The following is a 16,969-nucleotide window of genomic DNA, read 5'->3' as shown; positions in this document are numbered from 1 at the left end:
TGGTTTAACAAAAACGCCACAATTAGTCCTTCTCGCGTTTAAAAGAAATGAAGAAAAAAATTTGATCATGGTCATGGATCCTAGTCAAGTTAGAAAGCTGATCATAGCAGACCAGACACGATCGCCGCTGTCTCGCACAGATCGAGCACCGGCAGTTGCTCTAGCACTGACAGCGGCAATAGCTCAGTCTGATCCAGCTGAGGATTGGGCACCGACCGCATCAGCGGATCAGTCTGATCTACCGGAGGATCGGGCATCGACACTAGCACCAGCCCTACAAGGAGCACCATCTCCGGCAGCAGTAGCGGCTTCGGCACCTGCACCAACACTTGCACTTGCATTTGGTCCGGCCCGTGCAGTTGCACCAGCAACAGACTGGGCTGCAGTTCGCACTTCATATACCAAAGTCCTTACAAAAACCAACATGTCCACCTTCTTGGTAAGCATTGGCCGCCCAAGTGCTTCATTCTTTTTTCTTTCCATGTTGTTTCACATGATTCACTGTGTTGATCTAACTGTTTGGGTATGTCTTCTTGTTTTCAAACAGAGAATTCCTAGAGCAACGAGGGAGTCGTTCAACAATCCGGGCGACTGCGGCCAAGTTTCTCTTACCATGCGCAGCCTTGGTGTGAATGAACCTGCTCAATATACCATAAGTACAAAGTATGGTCGCATGATGATTGATGCTAAAGGATGGTCAAGGTTCAAATCTAAATCATATCTTGTGGTAGGGGATGATGTCAAAATCGAACTTTCTCGGCAAGGAGAGCTGGTCCAAATCAACTTTGAAATTCTTCAGTAGCAGCACACAACTACCGAACTGATCTATCCTCCAAGAGATTTTGATGTAATAATCTGACATGGTGAAACAAGTGTCCTGTGTGTATAAGTAGCACGACATTATTATTTATCACATGGTATATCATTGATAGAATTGCAACTCTGATTGCTGGTTAGGAACTGTCGTTCGATTTCATTCCAACAGCTGCCGTGCTTTATTCAATTTTGTGCATTCGCCTTGCGACAACATCTAAAACCAGTGCAGTACCAATCGCTTGCAATATGAAAAGCGCTGAGGTAGAACACATGGGCCCCCAAACATGCAGGGTCGGCCTGCGGCCCAAAGTCCAGAACCGTGAGCCTATCTGAGTATTATATTCTCAGCTGAACCCCCATAAAAAAAGCTGAACCCCCATAATGCTCGTGCGTTGCAGAGGAAGTATATTTCTCGGCAAGGTGAGCCTGTGATATAAAAGATTTGTATATTTCTTTATAGAGGGAGTATCTCTCTGTCAAAATATATATTTATGTGTAACTAGTTACTCCTGTCTTTCTACTTCCTTTCACTGATATGTGGGGCAACCGGCAATGGGGTCCATGTGCGATATGCACAAATTAGAGTGCACAACTTCACGGTAGACACACCCCGGTCGTAGCGCCACAGTAATGCCCAATGAGCTATCAAATCACAACCCCCGCTTTCCAGCTTTAGCAGTAAGCTGGATGGACGAAGCGGCAATATTTCACTGGGCCTGAATCCCCTTCTCCCTCGTTTGCTTGTTCAGAGAAAACCCCCGCTCGGCGATTGCAGAGGGTTTTCTCATGGAGAACTAGGTACGAATTCTTCATCCATCCCTGATAAATCCAAGTCCCTTGGTCACAGGTAATCCTAGGATGGCAGCCGCCGCCGTTGATGCATTTTTCTTCAGTTGCAGTGCCCATATGCGAGTACCCTACAGATTTCTGCGCCCACGGCGAGACGCCACACTTGTTCCTTCTCATCCTACCACATCATTTTGAAACGTGCACAGTATGTTCCTAGAATCCTCTTCTCTATCCAGGAGGGTGGGGTTTTTTTGAACATGCTGTGTTCTCATATTATTTTTCCTGTAGTGTATTATTTGCTCTGGAAGAACACATGTACTCAAGATGCTCGGCCTTGCCATAACTGAATACACTAGTTTAATGGTCACAGCGAAGACAATCCATGGATATTGCTTCCAAGTTGGGTTCATGAACCAAGAAGATCACTGCTTTTTTTATGGCCGAACTTGGATAAACTTTCTCAAGTGTGACGGACTGAAAGTTGGCGCACGAATGTTGATGGAAATAGCAGAACCTGGTCTCATCTTCACTACGATCTTCCACCCCGACGTCGTTCCATTTGTTCATCCATGTTAGTTTTGTATCTGGTTCTTGCTTGTTGCCTCGATTACTTCTTAATCCACCTATTCTGTCTAACTAATCACAATTTAAGTTTGGAAGTAGCAACGAATCTCTCACGAAGATGCTACTTCTAACTAATATTGTCTTATAATTGGTGGCATGTCTAGGTTTTTCAGAGTTAAGCAGTCTGCTCGTTTGTTACTCTGTAATAACTCGGCTGTTACTAATGGCACTGAAGTTGACTGGATCGACATCCACATGTTCCTACACTTTATTGATCGTCTTGAGGTCCTTGTGGGGCGTTTCAATGGTGGAAGGCCACGTGGGATATGTGTGCCACTGCTGCACTCATTGAACAGGTCCAACTGTGTCGAGAAACTTTTGGTACGAGCTATTTTCTGTTATATATGTTGTTCATAAACTATTGCTTATACACAGTTTTACATCTGTGATCTTCTTGAAACAGGAAATGCCGAGTTCTATTGTTCCTATACAGATGCCTGACCATGGTCGGGTCAGACTTGCGCTTGGTCACAACATGATGTTTATGTCGACCTACTCAATTCCCCTTGGAGGCGAAAAGATACTTATTCGTGGGTGGTCTCAGATAATGAAGGCCCGTCCATCTTGGAGAATAGGACAGAAGATTATGTTCATGCTTTTCCATGGCTCTAAAGTGAATATCCTGTTTATTGACCACATTGCGAGATGAAGCCGCTTTCAGAAGGTTGTGGATGCGCGGGGTGGCGCCTGGGCCTTGTCCTGGGGCTTGGCGGCCTCACCCTTGGTTAACTGTAGGCAAATTAGCACTGTTCGAGGCGTGCTTTGTACGGTTGAACCTGTATAAGTACTCATACTGCTTTCAGCTTTGGTTGTTAAGTGCCCCTGCTGGTTTCAGTTAAGGTTGTTAAGTACTCCTGCTGCTTTTACAGTCTGTCGTGTTTCTTCAGTCATGTCTTCCTCCAGCCGCTAAAACCAAACTAGCACCGGCGGGGCCGCCTGCTTCCGCCTCCCACGGCTGGTTGCGCCTCAGCGCACGCATCACCGCCCCACCGTCTCCTAAATCGTTAACGTCGATGTCCTCCGCGTGCTTTGGTGCGCTCGCCGCGGCGCCGACTTCTCGCGTTGTCAACGTGGTCAACAAACAACAGGAATCGGCAGAAGTACGTAGAGAGGATGACAGTAGGGGCCCACCACGTCAGCGTATGGAAAAATAAAATGCTTCTGCCTAGTGTTTTCCTCACATCTCAGACCCACGACATTGTGAGCGTATATAGTCAATTGACAAGAGAGCAACACAAGATCGGCTGACACCTAGGACGTAGCTACTCGAGCAGTATTTTTTTTGTTTGGTATTGTTGAGACGGAGCAGGGTTTGAACCGGGCTGTGGCCCGTCTAGCCCAGGCTTATATTTTATGTTCACCATGTGACCAGCCCAACTATTTTTCTTTTGCAAATGAGCCCAGTTTATTTTTTTGAAGAATACCCAATCCGGGCCTACTTATTTTTCTATGCCTTGAAAGTAATATGAAATGGGTTGTAAATATAAAAACAGATAACAAATTGGCAATTACTTTATAATTTCTGATTTTTTTTCACATTTTCAGATTCCTATTTCACTCGGCATTAACCTAATTCAAATATATCTTCAAAGTACTTTAAATCTGGCTCGACATTTCGGTATTAAAAATAGTTTGGAACCCACAGAAATATGCGAAATTGGCCCTGGCCAACCAAAAAAACGACTGCAATAAATTGCATAAGAAGTTGCCATGAGCTATATATAAATTATTAAAAAAAGAGGGAGTGGTCTGACTTGTGGGCCTGTTTAGTTGACGCGTATGCAAGATTTTTTTAGTTATTATATACTACGTCAACAAACGATTCTAGCAGACGTAACCGTTGGATGTCAATCCAACGGCCGTCGTGTTTCTTCAATCTCTGATCTTCTTGCTCGAGCCACCAAAGCAGCGCCGGCGGGACCGCCTGCTCCCGCCTCCCGTGGCCGGCTGTGCTGCCACGCAGGCCTCAGCGCCCCCTACTACTTCCACCGCTGGCCAGGGCATCCCTCTACTCGCCCACACCCCCTGTTATTCTGTAGCGACGTCAGCCTCACACTGCAGCCAAACCGGTGAACCCTCGTACTCCTCTCCACGCGGGCTTCCACTGCCGCGTCTTCCCCGGCTCCGCGTCGTCCCCCTCCTAGGCCTCGCCATCGTCCACCGCCGTGGTGCTCTTGGTGCGGTGTGGTCAATGTGGTCAACGACCGACTTCCATCGGAAGAGTACTGTACGTGGAGAGGCTGACAGCTGGGTCCACGGCAGCCGCAAGGAAGTGCCTCCTTATTACGTGGAAAATAATTATTCCTCCACCCCACATCTGGGACCCACTGGACGGGCCACCAGTTTTTCGCAAAAAAAACATTTCCCCCTGACTGCTAGGACCCACTGGTCAGGCCACCGTATTTCGCGAAAAAAACATTCCCCCGCTGTCAGCTCGGACCCACCGGAAGTACCTCCTTATTACGCACAAAAAAATGAATACCCCCTGCTAGCTGGGACCAACCTTGGTGGGAGGCTGACTTGTGGGCCTACTAAGTTGACTGGGACGGAGGCCTTTGTCAACTTTAGTCAATATATGAACGATTCTAGCTCCAGTGATCGTACGATGTCCATCCAACGACCGTAGTGCTTCTTCAACCTCTAGTCTTCTTGCTCCAGCCGCCCAAAGCAGCGCCGGTCGTGCCGCCTGCTCCTGCCGCCCGTGGCCAGCTGTGATTCCGCGAAGGCCTCACCGCCCCCTACTACTCCCACCGCTGCCAAGCCATCCCTCTACGCACCCACACCCCCTGTTATTCTGCGGCAACGGCAGCCTCACATGGCAGCCGAACGAGTGAACCCTCATACTCCTCTACGCGTGGGCATCCACTGCAGCGTCTTCCCCGGCTCCACGTCGTCCCCTTCCTAGGCCTCGCTGTCATCCACCGCCCAGGTGCTGTCGGCGCGGCGTGGTCAAGGTGGTCAAGGAATGGCTTCAATCGGACGTGGACTGTACATGGAGAGGCTGACAGCTGGGTCCACGGCCGCAGCAAGGAAGTGCCTCCTTATTACGCGCAAAATAATTATTCCTCCACCTGATAGCGGGGACCCGCCGGACGGGCCACCGTATTTCATGAAAAAACATTTCCCCTGTCTGCTGGGACCCACCAGCTACATCTTCGCACGCAAGGAAGTGCGTCCGAAAAAAATGGATTCACCCCCTAACTGCTGGGACCCACCAGCTACATCTTCGCACGCAAGGAAGTGCGTCCGGGCAAAAAAAAAACCGAAATGATTCGCCCCCTGACTGCTGGGACCCACCAGCTACATCTTCGTAGGCAAGGAAGTGCCTGACAGTCGGGACCCACCTGGTCGAAGCGTACGTACCGTTGTCATTCTGGTCACGAACGTGTATGTACATACTGGTCGATGTAGAGGCGCGCACATGTCGTAGTAGAGGCGCGCACGTGTCGTAGTAGAGGCACGCACGTAGCATGTACACGTACGTACATCGGTGAGGGTGCAAGAAAGAAAATATGGCCACGTACGTACATACGGGCAGGGTCTCGAACGCCTACTCACACATATGTACATGGCTGGGTTGGAACGTAGAAACAACATCATCGTCGTGTTCATGGGGAGGCAACGGAATGCGTCGTGTTCATCGGGAGGCAACGGAACGCATGGGAGCCAACCGGCTGGGTTGGAACTGAATGCGTGGTCGTGTTCATCGGGAGGGCTTGGACGGAACAGGCGATGGAAACGAGGCCTGGCGTACTGCACAACGGAGGAAACGGCCTTGTGTTCGACCGGCCATGTTCGAAACGGGGTCCTGTTGATCAAGAGGGGCCTGGCGTACCACAGAACGGAGGAAACGGACCTCCTACGATCGAAACGGGGGTCCTGTTGATCGGGAGGGGTGTGGCATACCGCAAAACGGACAAAACGGACCTCCTACGGTCGAAACGGGGGTCCTGTTGATCGGGAGGGGTGTGGCGTACCGCAAAACAGACGAAACAGACTTGTGTTGGAGCGCTACGGTCGAAACGAGGGGGTGGGGGTGGGGGAGGGGTGTTGCATACCGCAAAACGGGACTCCACGGGATACTGTTCATCTTCACCGTCGACCTCCTCCAGCCTCCACGGGCTCCTGTTCATCCAGCCTCCACCGGCTACTGTTCAACCACCCCTCCACAGGCAGCCCTCCACCGTCTACTGTTCATCCAGCCCTCCACACCACGGGGTCATGTTCAACCACCCCTCCATGACCACCCCTCCACCGTCTACTGTTCATCCAACCCTCCACACCACGGGTTCCTATTCATCCAGAGGCAACGCCACCACTCACTGTTCATCCACCCCCCCTGCAACGCTCACTGTTCATCCAATCGATAGGCTTCAGTTAGCAGCAGTAGTGAAGGAATCGCTCCATCGGGTTCAGTTAACACCCATCAATCGATCCCTCGAGTTCAATAACGCGTAGCCTGCAGTGCAATTGCTCGAGTTCAGCTACAGCCAAACGCCTCGCTCGGGTTCAGTTAGAGCCAACGCCTCGCACACACGCGCGTGCGTACGAGAGAAACATGCATCGCTCCTCCCCCGACCTCCCACCGTAACCGGCAACTCCCTGAAATTTTCCTCCCCCTCGCTTCTACCACATTTTTTCCGTCATGGACGGCCCAAAGAATGTCATGCAGCTGCGTCTCCGGCCCACCCAGGATGAAAAGCCCATTTTCTGTCATGAATTTTTGTTATAGAAGTAGGAGCCCACCACATCTATGATGATATCGGGTTTTGTCACAATTATCGTCATAGAAGTGTCATATGTATGACAGAATTTATTTTCTTTCGGCCCAAAATGTCACGGATGTGTCTTTTTTGTAGTGTGGGGAGTGCTGTGTCTCATCCCGGCTCTCCGTAATGTGCGGTTGCCCAAAGATTTCAAAGGTCCACGCAAGGTGCTTAACTATACCGCTGATCAGCCCCCCGAGGCGTGGGTTGAGAGTTATGAGATGGCAATGGAGACGCTAGATGTGGATGAAGCGGCGTGTGCAAAATACTTCACCATGATGCTAGAAGGAACGACTCGCACCTGGCTGAAGAGCCTGCCTGTTAACTCAATCAATTCATGGGATGAGTTGAAGGCCAAGTTCATAGCAAACTTCAAAGATACATGCAAGCAACCTATGTCAGTTGTAGATCTGGCAGCTTGTGTCCAAGGAGAGAATGAATCAACAACCTATTGGGTGCGCCGGGTTTTGGAAATTTTGCATTCATCAGGCCGCATCAATCCGGATACATCAATTGTGATGTTGGAGGGCAATTGCCGGTTTAAGTCACTAAAAATGAAGTTGGGACGGCTCAAGCGTCACTGCAATGATATGGGAACAATTATGGCGGCTCTGGTTAAGTATGCTGATTCTGATAATACCAAGGACCCTGATTCTGATGAAGAGAAACAGGAGAAGGGAAAGAAGAACGCCGGTTCAAAGGGACAACATAACCAGGCGGGCCACGGAAACAATGGTAAGCGTAAAGCGGACAATTCTGATTTTGTGGCTAACACTAGTATGCAGGGTAATATGCAGCGCTGTAAGGGTAAACCGCCCCGGCGCGGTGGAGGAATGAATCTGGAACACCTGTTAAACCAGCCCTGCCCAAAGCACGGGACAAAGGAGGTTCCAGCCACTCACCTTTGGAAGGATTGCCACATCATGAGGGAATTCAAAAACTCTGATCTTTTCTGGTATGATCATGGGTCCATCTGGTGGTTCCGGTCCAGGATTTCATGGGCTAGGTTACGGTGGTAGCGGTTCAAACTCAGGATTTTAGAATAATCAGGGCAATCAGAATAACCAAGGTGGTAACCATCAACAGAGTAATCAGGGGAATCAACAGCAGTCGGGTTATCAGAGCAACCCAAAGCAGTTAAACGGTGGACAGTATCATGTCTTCACTACTAGCTTGTGCAAAAGCGATCAGAAACTCCATAAAAGGGCAGTAAACTCTGTTGAACCGGCAGTGCCCCATTATCTATGCTGGTCTGAGCAACCTATTGATTGGAGCAGGGAGGATCATCCGCCCCAGGTTGACAATCCGGGTCACCTAGCTTTGGTGGTTGCACCACAGGTGGGAGGTTATAAGTTCACCAAGGTACTCATGGACGGAGGGAGCAGTATCAATATCTTGTACTATGAAACCTTCCGGCGTATGGGGTTGACAGATAAGAATCTTAGACCGTCAAACACCGTTTTTCATGGAGTGGTGCCTGGTAAATCGGCTTACCCAGTTGGTAAGATAGCTCTGGAGGTGGTTTTTGGAGATGATCATGATTCAAGGTCCAAGACACTGACCTTTGAAGTGGTCAAGATCAGAAGTCCATACCATGCTTTATTTGGACGGCCAGTTTATGCTAAATTCATGGCAAGGCCATGTTATGTTTATCTGCAGATCAAGATGCCGGGTCACAAAGGAACCATCATGGTTCATGGTAGCCGTAAGATTGCTCTAGAGTGTGAGGAAGGTGATGCGGCCTATGCTGAATTGGTTTTTGCAACGGAAGAGTTGAAGTTTTATAAGGACAATGTTGATCCAGTAGACATGACCTCTCTAAAGAAGCCCACTACAGAGCATGATCCGGCTTTGAAGTTTAAATCGGCTGATGAGACTAAATTGGTTGATTTTGTTCCTGGCAATTCATCCAAGAAGTTCGGCATCAGCGTCAACTTGGATCCCAAATAGGAAAGTGCGCTCATCGAGTTCATCTGTGAGAGCCGGGACATCTTTGCATGGAAACCTTTTGACATGCCAGGTGTACCGAGGGAACTCGTTGAGCACACTCTTAATATTGATCCGAAGTTCAAACCAGTCAAACAATTTCTTCGCCGCTTTAATGAGGAGCGGCGTAAGGCCATTGGGGAAGAGGTAGCCCAGCTACTGGCAGCAGGGTTTACGTGGAAGTGTTTCACCCAGAGTGGTTGGCTAATCCAGTGCTGGTACTTAAGAAAAACGGCACTTGGCGTATGTGTGTGGATTACATAGATTTGAAAAAGGCTTGCCAAATGATCCCTTTGCCCTCCCCCGTATTGATCAAATCATTGATGCTACGGCGGGTTGTGAGCGTTTGAGTTTCTTGGATGCTTATTCTGGTTATCATCAGATCAAGATGGCAGTTGAGGACCAGGAGAAGACAACTTTTATTACTCCCTTTGGAGCCTTCTTTTATGTATCTATGCCCTTTGGGCTCAAGAGTGCCCAGGCAACTTATGAATGTTGTGTGCAGAATTGTCTTCATACTCAGATTGGGCGCAGTGTTCATGCCTATGTGGACGATATTGTGGTCAAGTCCAGGAAGGCAGAGACGCTCATATCTGATTTGCAAGAAAACTTTGATAATCTGAGAGTTTATAAAATGATGCTCAATCCAGCTAAGTGTGTCTTTGGTGTACCGACTGGCAAACTCTTGGGTTTTTTGGTGTCCAACCGGGGTATTGAGGCTAATCCAGAAAAGATCAAGGCTATCACATCTCTGGCTAAACAGGCATGTATCAATGATGTTCAACGTTTTGCAGGTTGTATTGCGGCTTTGAGCCGGTTTATCAGCAGGTTGGGAGAAAAGGTGATCCCTCTGTATCAGATATTGAAGAAGACAGACAGTTTTGTCTGGAGCGATGCTGCTGATGCGGCGTTTGAAGACTTGAAGAAGCAGTTGGCTGAACCGCCGGTTCTTGCCGCTCCAGTTGTTAAGGAGCCATTGCTGTTATATGTGGCTGCTAATGCCAGAGCTGTCAGTGTTGTGGTGGAGCGCAAGGAGGCTGGGAATGAATACCCGGTTCAAAGGTCGGTTTATTATATAAACGAAGTGTTCATTGAGTCAAAGCAAGGATATCCGCATTGGCAGAAGCTGGTGTATGGGGTTTTTTATGGCAAGTCGGAATCTTAAACAATACTTTCAAGGTCATCCCATCACAGTCGTCAGTTCTGCTCCTTTGGGGGATATAATCCAGAACAGGGAGGTAACTGGCCGGGTTGCTACGTAGGCTATTGAGCTTGGACCACACGGTTTGAAGTATATGCCTCGAACAACAATCAAATTCCAGGCCCTTGTGGATTTCATCAATGATTGGACAGAGTTGCAGATACCGGAGGACAAACCGGATAGTACATACTGGACTATTCACTTTGACGGATCCAGGCAATTGGAGGGCTCGGGGGCTGGAGTTGTCCTTACTTCCCCTCGAGGTGATAAAATTCATTATGTTCTTCGCTTAATGTTCCCTTGTACTAACAATGCAGCTGAAAGCTTTACTCCATGGTCTTCGAGTGGCTAAGGAGATGAACTTAAGCCGGGTACGATGCTTTGGAGACTCAGATCTGGTAGCTCAGCAAGTTTCAGGTACTTGGGATTCCAAGGATCCACTCATGGCGGCTTACCGACGAGAGGTGGATATTGTTGCTAGTCACTTTAAGGGTTATCAACTGGAGCACATTGATCGGCGCAAAAATGAAGTAGTTGATGCTTTAAGCCGGTTGGGATCTCAACGTAAACTCGTGCCACCCAATACTTTTCTGGATGTCTTGCATAACCCGTCGGTTCAGTTGCCTACAGAAGAGGACCTCGCCATTCCTGATCCGGAGGCACATTTGGTGGCCGCTTTACATATCATTCCGTATTGGACGGTTCCATACTTGGCGTATATGAACAGGGGCGAGTTACCGGAAGATGAAATTTTGGCCAGGCAGATAGTCTGGCGATCCAAGTCCATGGTTGTTCACAACAGCGAGTTACACCATCGCAGTGTTTCTGGTGCGTTCCAATGCTGTGTTTCTCCTGAAGAAGGCCGTGAGATTCTACGCGAAATCCACGAAGGGGACTGTGGTCACCACGCCGGTTCAAAATCCTTGGTGGCTAAAGCGTTTCGACATGGCTTCTATTGGCTGACGGCTCACGCTAATGCTGAGGACTTGGTAAGGCGGTGTGACGGCTATCAGAAATTCTCACGACGAGCTCATGTTGCGGCCACAGGTGGAATATGTTCACGATCGTTATACTTGTTTTATATACCTACATGCAGCCCGCCCTTGGATAGGACATGTTAAATAGTCCTATTTACTTCTTCTTAAACGCATTCACTGTAAACATACGCTTAAACGTATTATTCATCAATGGGAGATAATATATAGCGTCATATTATTATTCCTATTTGCACATTTTTCCTATAAATGTTTATTTAATATTGCATCCATACACCTCGGTACATTCAGTTTGCCAGGGGCTTCTTATGGTGCCCCTTAATACGACAAGACAAGTCCGAACACTTTCAATAGTGCGGCACCCCGAACTTATAGCATTATATGCATCAGCTCCGAATCATGTCTTGGGTCAATAGTTGGTTTGCCCGGCTCCCTTGTTTTGGTACCTTACGTTCCATTATATCGGCTAAGGTAGCGCATGGAGAACTATTGCGATTGTGTCCGGGTTCTTCTGGACGAGCACCTCAATAGAGAAAGCCGAAAACTGACCGGCATGATACGGAGAGAGATGGTCGCTGTTCAAGAGGTCTTAAAATCTTTAAAGATTTTTTCCGCTTTAGGCGAGGAATCGACCTCGTCCAATTTAGGCGTATATAGCGCCCCAATTTGGCTTTCCAAATTCTAGGGGCTTCGTCAAAATTTAAAATTGTAGACTTCTATAGCTAAGTGAAAGTTATAAAGCCGCATAGTCTGATTGCCTTGTTCGCTGCGCCAAACACCTCCTTCATGGACCAAAAATTTGGATAAAAGGGTGTTTTGTGTTTTCCATGAACACCACGGTACTGGTTACGTGTGGGCGGAAGCCGACGACTGGCCTACTTTCAGAATTTTATAAACAGCCGCACAGAAGGTAATATTTTAAATCAAAACAAAGCACTATATAGCGCAAATAACTTCGTCTTTATATTACAAAAACGACAGAAGTACACTCATTCAAAGATCGTGTCCTTGGTACATTCTTTGGCCACGAGACGAGCGCCCTTCATAACACCATCATAATATTTTTCGGGACAACGATGCGCCTTGCCCTCCGGTGGTCTGTCCTTCACCAGCTTCTCCGCATCTAGCTAGCCCCAATGCACCTTCGCACGGGCAAAGGCTTGGCGGGCACCCTCAATGCAAACGGATCACTTGAGCACTTCAAGCCACGAACAGGCATTTACCATCTGCTTTATCAAGCTGAAGTAGCTAGCGGGCAGGGGCTCAACAGGCCACATCCGGACTATGAAATCTTACATAGCCACTTCAGCCGCCCCGTGGAGTTCAACCAACTGCTTCAGTTGGTCACTCAGAGGCATTGGGTGTTCGGCTCCAGCATACTGGGACCAGAACAACTTCTCCATTGAGCTCCCCTCCTCGGCACGGTAGAACTCCACAGCATCTGATACGCTGCATGGCAGATCTGCGAATGCCCCTGGAGAGCTCCGAATTCGGCTAAGTAAAAGAAACGCCTCCTCCACATGCTTGCTTTGCATAAAGAATGTCTTACCCACTGCTATCTTCTTGGCCACCTGGATTTCCTGCTGGGCCTTTTTGGCTTCGGCCTTTGCGTCTTTCATACTCGCAAGGGCCTTCGCAAGCTCAGACTCCTTCGTCTTGAGGTCACGCTCCAAGGACTCGAACTTCTTGCCGAGCTCCTGGAGCTCTTGCTGTACCTCGCCCACCCTAGCATTCTGCTTTTCGCGCTCGATGCGCTCCAGGGCTGCCTTGTCTTGGGCCTCGGACAACGCTTTCTTCAAGGACGCCACTTCAGTTGTGGCCCCTATTTCAAAGTCACGACGCTTTGTCGTTAGAATCACCAATTTTGTCTATTCTTTATGATATGCGAACATGGTATCACAAACCTTTGTTTTCTTCGAGCTGCCTCTTCGTGAGGCCGAGCTCTCCCTGTGCCTGCTCCAAGTCCCGTTTGACTCCGGCGACCTCGGCCGTGCGGGCAGCAGCGGCAAGCAGCACTGCCTGCTTATTCACATGCAAACCTACTATTAGACTCCTGCAGATTATAATTGACCCTCCGTTTGGCTTTTCTTTCCGAACACCAAACAGAGTATCAGGGGCGACTACCTATCGGGTGATAATTTCACACATTTTTTATTACTTACCTCAAAACCTGTCAGGAGGCTGGTGCAGGCGTCTGTTAGTCCGCTCTTGGCAGACAGAACCTTCTGAATCACCACACTCATAAGAGTATGGTGCTCTTCATCCATGGAAGCGCCGCGAAGCGCTTCCAGCAGACTATTTGATGCCTCTGGCGTAATGGAAGTGGTCGGCACGGACGGCTCGCCCTCCCTAGAGAGGGACCGCCTGCCCAAATCTGGAACCATTGGAGGTTCCGGCACAATATCTGGCTAAGAGCCCGGCTTGCTGCGGCTCTCGTCGGCACAATCCGTGAGGATCTTATACCCCGTGTGCGCGGTGTCTGGAATTTCGCCTTGGGGCGTCTCCAGAGTCACTCCCCCCTGCTCTGGGAGCCTTTGGGACAACACCTCCATGTCATCCGCAGGCCGAGGAGTAGTGGCCGTCGAGAGCGAGTTCATCGCTGAATCACTCAAGGACCCATCCGAAGATGATACCTCGGGATGGACCCTGGCCGAACTGCATATATGCATTCGGCGTTATAACAAACTATGAAGCGAAGTCGCACTAAAGTATAACAGACTGCGGATACTTACAATCTCACTAGGGGCTTCCCCCTGGGCAGCCACTCCTCCTCGCTATAGGCAGCCTTGGTGGAGTAATCCGGAAGGGACGCCTTTCCCTTCTTGGGCGTCCTAGCCTCCCCCTCCGGGGAGGCTTTCCTCTTCTTCTCCTCCCCAGTGCGGGGAGGCGGAGTGTCTTCGTGTTTTCCCCCGCCTCCGCGGGAGGAATCTGCCTCGTCGTCTTTGGACAACGAGGGTATGACGGCCTTGCGCCGGGGACCCTTCCTGGTCCTCTGGGCCGCTTTCTTAGGCCCCTCGTCCTCTCCGTATGGGGCGGCCCTTTCCTCTTCCTCCTCCCCTTCGGGGGAGGAGTGTGCCTCGTTGTCTTCGGACGAGGCGTCCGGTACGACCTTACGCCGGAGACCCTTCCTGGTCCCCGGGGCCTTCTTTTCGGCCTTCTTTTCCGGCGCCTTGTAGGGCGCCGGGACTAGCATCTCCGCCAGGAGAGCATCTGCTGGACCTTCTGACAGTGGAGCCGGACAGTCAATCCACTCCGCCGTCTCCACATACTCCTGATTAAACACACACAATGACTTAAGATCCTCCCATGAGTACACTGGGAAAGACTACATCCGGTGATAGTCAGCAAACTCACCGGATGGGGGAGCCGCGTGGCGTGAAGTCCACGGTCCTTGGATGTGGGAGGAGGTATTTCGGAGGCCTTGAACAGTGCCTTCCATGCATCCTTGTGTGTCATGCAGTAGAGCTCTCGAAGTGTCTGGTGTTCTGCCGGGACGAACTCCCACAGATTAAATGCCCGCCTTTGGCATGGAAGAATCCGGCGGACAAGCATGACTTGGACCATGTTGACAAGCTTGATTTTCTTGTCCTTCATATTCTTGATGCAGTTCTAAAGTCCGGTCAGCTCCGCAGGCTCGCCCCAGGCCAGGCCCTTCTTTTCCCAGGAGGTGCACCGCATGGGGATTTTGGATCGGAATTCGGGGGCCGCCGCCCAGTTGGCCTCACGCGGCTCGATGATGTAGAACCACCCCGATTGCCACCCTTTCACGGTCTCCATGAAGGAGTCGTCAAGCCAGGTGACGTTGGGCATCTTGCCCACCATGGCATCTCTGCACTCCGCTTGTTGACCACTCATGATGTTCGGCTTCACGCAGAAGATTCGTAGCCACAAGCCGAAGTGAGGCTTGATGCGGAGGAAGGCTTCGCACACGAGGATAAACGCCGAGATGTTGAGGACGAAATTTGGGGCTAGATCATGGAAATCTAGCCCGTAGTAGAACATGAGCCCGCGGATGAAGGGATGAAGTGGAAATCCTAGTCCACGGACGAGGTGGGCGAGAAACACGACCCTCTTGTGGGGTTTCGGAGTTGGAATGATCTGCCCTTCGTCCGATAGCCGGTGCGCGATGTATGCGGCCGCCCGGAGCTTCGCAATATGCTCCTCCTTCATGGTGGAGGCCACCCACTTGCCTCCTGCTCCGGACATGTTTGGCTGTGCGGAGAAGGCGTGGACTAGGGCGCCGGAGCTCGAGCAGGCAAGGATGGATAAGCAAAGGAGGAAGAAGGCGTGGGTGAAAATGGGGAACCCTTATCCCTTTATAGAGGCGACAAAAGCAGTGCGCCTCCCCACTTGCCCATTGAGAATGGCTTATTTCCCAAGTGCCACGATTGATGGCGCGGTTGGGTTACCCATACCCGTATTGATGGGAATCCCGTGATAAGGGGACATGATCTCTGCTTTGACAAGACGTGCCAAGGAAACCGCCTCGCAATATGCGATGTGGCTGGTTGTGGGAAAATGGTTCGAATAATGACCCGACCGTAGTATCATGTCACGTTGTCTAAAGTTGTCAGCAGATCACATTTGTGAAATATCATTCTCTCTATGGTGGTATGTGAAGATCATCTTGCAGATCCGGACACGGTTTAAGTGTTCGATAATTACTTTGGAGTATTAGGAGATGGAACCCGCCTTGCAATGCCGAAGACAAACTGCGCGTCGGACTCATCGTCATTGAAGCCTGGTCCAGGGGCTACTGAGGGAGTCCTGGATTAGGGGGTATCCGGACAGCCCGACTATATACTTTGGCCCGACTGTTGGACCATGAAGATACAAGACTCAAGACTTCATCCCGTGTCCGGATGGGACTCTCCTTTGCGTGGAAGACAAGCTTGGCAATTCGGATATTGTATTTCCTTCTTTGTAACCGACTCCATATAAACCCTAGCCCCCTCCGGTGTTTATATAAACCGGAGGGTTTAGTCCTTAGAGGCACGATCACAATCATAATCATCATAGGCTAGCTTCTAGGGTTTAGCCTCTACGATCTCGTGGTAGATCAACTCTTGTAATACTCATATCATCAAGATCAATCAAGCAGGAAGTAGGGTATTACCTCCATCGAGAGGGCCCGAACCTGGGTAAACATCGTGTCCCCCGCCTCCTTTTACCATTAGCCTTAGACGCACAGTTCGGGACCCCCTACCCGAGATCCGCCGGTTTTGACACCGACAGCCACCTTGCGCAAATGTTTACCACATAAAAAGTGTGTGTGATGGTCAACCTATGCCACACAGTTTCTTTTACACACTGTGTGTGATGCATTCAATAACACAAACGATAAATTTTTTAATCTCGTCTGCAATGGCAACGCTATCACAAATGATTTAATGGGGAAAATTGTGTGTGATGTACGTGCGAACGGAAATGTTTTCCCTGGAATGACTGTGTAGGATGTATATACAAACGGAAACATACTTCTTGGATTGACTGTGTGGGATGTACATACGAACGGAAACGTATTCCTTCGATTTACCGTGTGGGATATACAAATGAACGGAAACATTTGTCTGAGACTGACTGTGTGGGATGTACTTACGACCGAAACCGATTGGCCCTATATAATTGTATTTGATCGCTCGCCCGTTGCACACGATCTCATTTTGCCAAGCGTGTGTGACCGGAGGGCCTATCCTCGATGGTTTCTGGGTTGTGTGGGAAGGACCCCCTATCGACCACACTCACTAGGCGACAATTTAAAATGTCGTCGTGGAAAGGGGGTTAAAAACCAT

Source organism: Triticum aestivum, chromosome 4B, assembly GCF_018294505.1.
Source record: "Triticum aestivum cultivar Chinese Spring chromosome 4B, IWGSC CS RefSeq v2.1, whole genome shotgun sequence".
In the NCBI taxonomy this organism is placed as follows: domain Eukaryota; kingdom Viridiplantae; phylum Streptophyta; class Magnoliopsida; order Poales; family Poaceae; genus Triticum; species Triticum aestivum.
The sequence above is the reverse complement of the archived record's forward strand: the minus strand, read 5'-3'. Positions refer to the sequence as shown.